Source organism: Dufourea novaeangliae, unplaced genomic scaffold (assembly GCF_001272555.1).
Source record: "Dufourea novaeangliae isolate 0120121106 unplaced genomic scaffold, ASM127255v1 scaffold248, whole genome shotgun sequence".
In the NCBI taxonomy this organism is placed as follows: domain Eukaryota; kingdom Metazoa; phylum Arthropoda; class Insecta; order Hymenoptera; family Halictidae; genus Dufourea; species Dufourea novaeangliae.
In genome coordinates, this window is record NW_015374156.1 from 180,702 (window position 1) to 186,701 (window position 6,000).

Sequence of the window (6,000 nt, forward strand, 5' to 3'; positions counted from 1 at the left end):
GACGAAACTTCGCCCTTTTTCAGGTCCGAATTTCTAGTGCGCATGCGTCTTTAAGTAGAACATCGCAATATCGATACTTAAATTAGGAACAAAATTCAAAACCCGATCAACATGCGAGGATCATTTTATGTTACATTTATCATTGTTTGTACTTGATATTTAGAATTTTAATTACTTTGAAATATGGTGTGAGCAACACAAAATAAGAAAAGGTTTACATTATAATATTGTTCGTGTTGTATGCTTTACTCCCGAAAGTGATTCACAATAACCCGTACCTTGTATAATATAAAAATACAAACTAACGTAATATTTGTGTATGTTTACATATTTAATATGTATAAAAAATACTTAATTAACAATTTTAGAAGAGTTTATAGAAATATTTAATTATTATATGTATCTAACACAACACGGCAAAAGTAATATTTGTTTCATAAAATGAACTTCATAAAATTGTTTTTATGTGTATATCTTAAGTATGATTTTTTTTATTCGCAACACAATATTCAACTAGTACAACATTATTTTATACCAAATTAAGAGAAAAGAATTACTGTTACGATGTTAGAAGTTGAATATTACCGCGCTTTTTAATTTTTTATACGTTCCGATATTTTGTATACTATCTCTCCTCTTTTTTTTATCTACTGACTGGTAGAAAGTGATAATAGTATACTCCTACGAAGAACCAGCAATGTCGGCAACAAATGTAAGCGGTATGTCAAGATCCTTAAATCCTGAAGTCTTGAAAATCAAGCTTTCAATAAAAGTTACACGTTTGTATGAACACTCTGTGGCGCCAATTAATTGTATTTGTGTTACTTCAGCGAGTGTCAAGTACTTATGTGAGACTGGAAATTTAGGTGATAAGTATTCCAGGTGTAGTTGACAGCACGACACCTTTGTCGTCGCAGCCATATTGGACACCAAACTTGTGTGAATTTCAAGATGCAATTTATGAGCTAAGGTGCATGCTACATAAGTCGGTGACTCAAAGAATGCGCGAAACGTAATTCATGATTCACTTTTCGATGAAATACGTCTAAAGCTTGTCGATGAATACTGTTACGGAAGGTCTTTCGAATATAAGAATGATTCATCAAAAATGATGAATAAGTGAATTATCTGAAATATAAATTGTTCGTTTATCAACTATGTACATTACCTACCAATATTTACAGCATTATCTGAATTGGAAGTTAACGTAAAAAATTGTCCAAATCGTCGTATAACACGTTGAAAATTTTCAAGCGACTGATTCATTCTAATCGGCTGACTCTTATCATAAAGAACCTCACGTATCGGGTATGCGCAGAGCATACAAAAGTTCCGTATAACTAACGTTTGAGCAGTCATTAACGAGGTCATTTAAAAAAAACCTTCGATAGTGACCTTACTTGGTGTTGTAACGGAAAAATGTAAGCGCATAATATAGTTCGAATTCACAAAGAAATGTTTATTTAGAATGTTAAATTATTTTTATAACGTTCAGTAAATATAACGGTAAGGTATAGAAGCTGTAAATCGATTCAGGCTGATAAAGAATTTACTAGAGAATATTTTTCTTGCTTACTAATGCGTTTGTCTTTTATATATATGATAATACGATTATTCGCTACGATAAACGAAAATTGTACTTGTAAAAATATTATTATTGTCCTATTTTTAAAATCATTTCAGAGTCAACTTTAATTTTTTGAAGGAAGTGCTATATTTCCATATCAGCGACGTCATAAATCAAAAATATGGAATTTAACAATTCTTCTAATATGATATTGGTGTAAATAAAGGCGAAATAATAGTGTGGAAAATTTTACATTTCTTTAGTATCCATAAATGATACACATGCAACGCGAGTTTACACAAACGGGTATCACACGTATTCGCTGCAATTGTTTTGATTGTATATTATTAATTAAAGGCAGAAAGTGGTCATGATTCCTACAAGTCTTTTTAAATAATTTTAATAGTGGTGTTATCGATGTCAGGGATATTGTACATTTTGTATATTTTAATATACCCATAACATGTATCTGAATTTAGACTTAAATTATATCATGTTTTTTAATTATTGAAACTGTTATATCTTCGATAATATATTAAATTCAGGGATGTAACACTTACAATTAAATTACGGCATCTTAAAACTGCGAAGGTGAAAGAACTTCTATAACTGGTTGTAGATAAAAAGTGTGCATTTTTATTTAATATCGTTCCATACATCAAGTTATACAATTATTTCTACAAACTGAAAATGTTATAAAGGTATACATGTATACACATGTTGAGAGGAACACTATTAATGTATACAATATATTGTTCACACTGTCTAAAACAAACACGTGAGACATTTTTATCGATAACAATACAGAAACAAGTAATAAAATAATTTGGATGTCTGTGTACATATTTCAATTATATCTTTAGCGAATGTACAAAAAATACTTACAGAATATTTACCAATTTGTTTGTCCATTGAAAAATGAATTTCTTCTTAAAAAGTAACAGCGACGAAAAAATTGAAGAATTTTCACAAGACAAACTTCGAACGCAAGATTTTGAAAAAAAATTTGTCATTGCATTTAACCTTGACAAACCTTCGTTTCAGAATAAAAATGTTTTACCCAAAGACCAGCTTCAGGGAAGAAACGAAAGTGTTTAGGTAAATGAACCAGCATCCCTTTTTAAACGAGTACAGAATCTTTCAAACTCATTCTCCTCTTTATATACAATTAACAGTGAACATCTGACATTTGACTCGTTTCTCGAGTGTCTATCAGGCTTCAAAATTTAATTTATACTTTAATCAATTTGAAAACTTTTCAGCGCTAATCAATCGTCACAGACGTCCATACAAATATATAAAAAAACAACGAAGGCATATCGTTTATTCGTGTTATACTTACGTATATACAAACGATATATCTATGTACGTGTATCATAATGCAAATAGTACAAAGTCTAGGGAACACGGTGTTCGAATGATTTTTGCCGCTTGTACCTAAACAATGTATGCTACATCCGGCAAGAATCATTGGAGTACACAGTATGTAAAGTCTGTAATACGGAAGTCCGCCACTTGACTTTCTCCTTTCATCGTTTCTAAATTCTATTACGATTGTATGTTGAATTCCATTCTCTTGTCAATATTACAATAACGTATTTCAAATTTCAAGTTCGAAAAAGAACAGATTTTTATTATTATTTATAATTTATAATGTTATCAGATATTTAAGTCAACAACCACATATCAACATATTCTTCGGTGTAAATTACAATGTAATATTTTGTTATTAACCCATGAGAATTCAGTTCTGTTTTGAGTAAGTTAAATAATTCAATGTAAAACAAATATTTTTCACCGACTGAATATATTATTTATTGTATATCGTAAAATGTTATTGTAATAATATGCAATAAAGAAGTCCATCTTCCCGTTTTTCTCATTGTTAGAAACTCGGTTATTAATTGGTACCGATTTCGGTCATACACCCAGTATCTGCCGTTCAAAGTCGTTACTTGATTATTAGTCCTCGTGCAAAAGCGACGACGAACGAATATCAACACCTTGTTGTTTTTCTCTGACTTTGAACGGTATACAGACTGGAGTCATATACGCATTACCGTTCGTGCAGGCAGGATAGCCTGCTGCGAAGAAAGGAGAAGGCACCAACTTTCGTCGACTCTAAGGTCTAACAAATTTGGTCGTTCGAGCCAGATCTTTCTTGGTTTTCGATTTACAACAATCGAGGAGTGACGTGATAATGAAGAGACGGTAAAAAGACAAAATGGCAACACAAAAGAACGTGAGCCAGGAAGCGGTGAAGCTGCTGGAAAAGCACCTCTTCGATCTCGGGCAGTTGAGTAGAGTGCTGCCCAACCTGAAGAAGAAAGGTCGGGCGAATTTCACTCAACCCATGCTGAGGTCGAAGAAGAAGCTGTTGGATCAAGAGTGGGAAAACGTCAAAATCAACCACGCCAGGTTGATGACCATTTTCCCCGCGAAGGTAAGCCGCAGGTCGACTATTTCGCCTCCAACAGGACGTCGCGGAGGTGGCGGACGAGACTCGAGACTACATCACGGAGGAGGTGGCCAAGCTACAACCCCAGGGAGAAAACTCAAACTCATCTCACAAAATTCAAACTTCTGGAACAACGACTACCGAAATTTCGCGGAAATGTCCACTCGTGGACACATTTCGCGGACTTATTTAACCCCTTACCTTATAACATCGAGTTAGATTCGTGGTGATGATTTCAATATGGGAATCAATAAAGATGAATATTATATGTTTTCCTTAAGTCAAAATGAAATACTATTCTGGTGGTATTAATATTTAATACTTCACAGTAAGTGTACACTTGCGATAAGTACAGAATTCCTTATGTTTCTGGGAAACTAGTAACAATAAAATAACTCTGGGGACTATGGATGTCAAGAAAATCGAAAGACAAGGGGTTAAGACCACAGTGATCGAGAACGAACCTCTTACTAACTCAATGCGGTTACAATATTTATTTTTTTTATTCAATGTCTGATATCAGTGTATCAGATGAAAATTTTGAAGTCGCGTGGAAGACGTTGGAGTAGAACTATGGGAATAAGCAGGTTTTGTTTTCCGCGCTACTGTACCCTCGCGAGCAAACTCGGCTTCCGCTAGGGGAAACAGTGACATAGAAAAAAAGTCTCCTACCACTTAGTAAATTTGTTAATACTGAAATAAATGTTAAACCGAAGTTAATTTGGCATTTCAGTAACTCCCAAAATTAAATGGTAAGAGGTCCTTCGCCTACCTCACTTTTTCCCCTAGCGCAACCCGAGTTTGCTCGTCGGTGTACAGGCTGTTCGGTTCGATCACGATACATTTTGACAAGCTCGATTCCCTTCGATAATATACTGTAACGTTTAAACAAACGTTAGCCACGTTACGTAATTTGAATTGCGAGGTGGACCGCTGGGGCCTAGTTTTGGTTCATTTAGTAACGCGGAAATTCGATACGGTGTTGGAGGAGGAATGGACCGACCTGTACGGTAATTCCAAGAAACATCCTAAATACGATCAGCTAGAGTAATTCCTTGTCGTGAAGGCAAATTCGTTGGTGGTAAGGAAGGAAAGCAAAGGTCCTTCAATAGGCAGCAAATCGGCGAAAAATCTCGCGTTAAATATCACAGTCATATGCTAGAGGTAACTCGAGAATTTAAATCTTCGATCTTTTCGAAGAATCGCGTGCGTTACTCCAAGGTCTAACACTCATACTTCCATTTCTTTTCTAATAGCGAGTAGGCACAATAAAGGCTTTATTTGTTTCTGCCAGCATAAACGAGAATTACGAATGGTGATAGTAGTCAGTGTTAGACAAATTCTTAATAAAATAAAAACTTTTATCGATGAATTATTATAAGCGATTAATAAGTTAATTTATAAGTTTCTTTTTAGAGTTTCATTTACAAGACAAAACATAAGTTTATTAATTATTAATTAGCTAATAACGTAAGTAGACGTCAGTTATTAATTCATCAGACTGACTACTATTGTGTTTATTACAAAAAAAATTTTTAATTTAAATTATCATTTTAATGGTATGTGCATCACACTAATGTGACAATTTTTCTAATTAACAATATCCTTTAAAAAATAATTTTATTGGTTCATCAGTAGTAATCGTGATTATATTATAACAAAAACTGTTTAATCGTACTGATTAATTCATTAATTAGTTATAAAAAATTAATCGACCAATATCCCAGAATAATAAGTGGTCTTATATCAAGACCATGAAGACACTAGCCACAGATTTATGCATTTACAAAAGTATTGTGCGATGCTTGCACACTTAATTCAGAGATGTTATCAAAGATGTTCAGAGTGATGAATTTCTTTAGGCCTTATTGTTGGATGAATGCTGAATGAGTTTAGGAAAATGTTAAGTAGTGAATGTGGATGAAGTTGTGAATTCATTGGAGGCTGAAGAGATACGGTTGTAGATTGCGATATA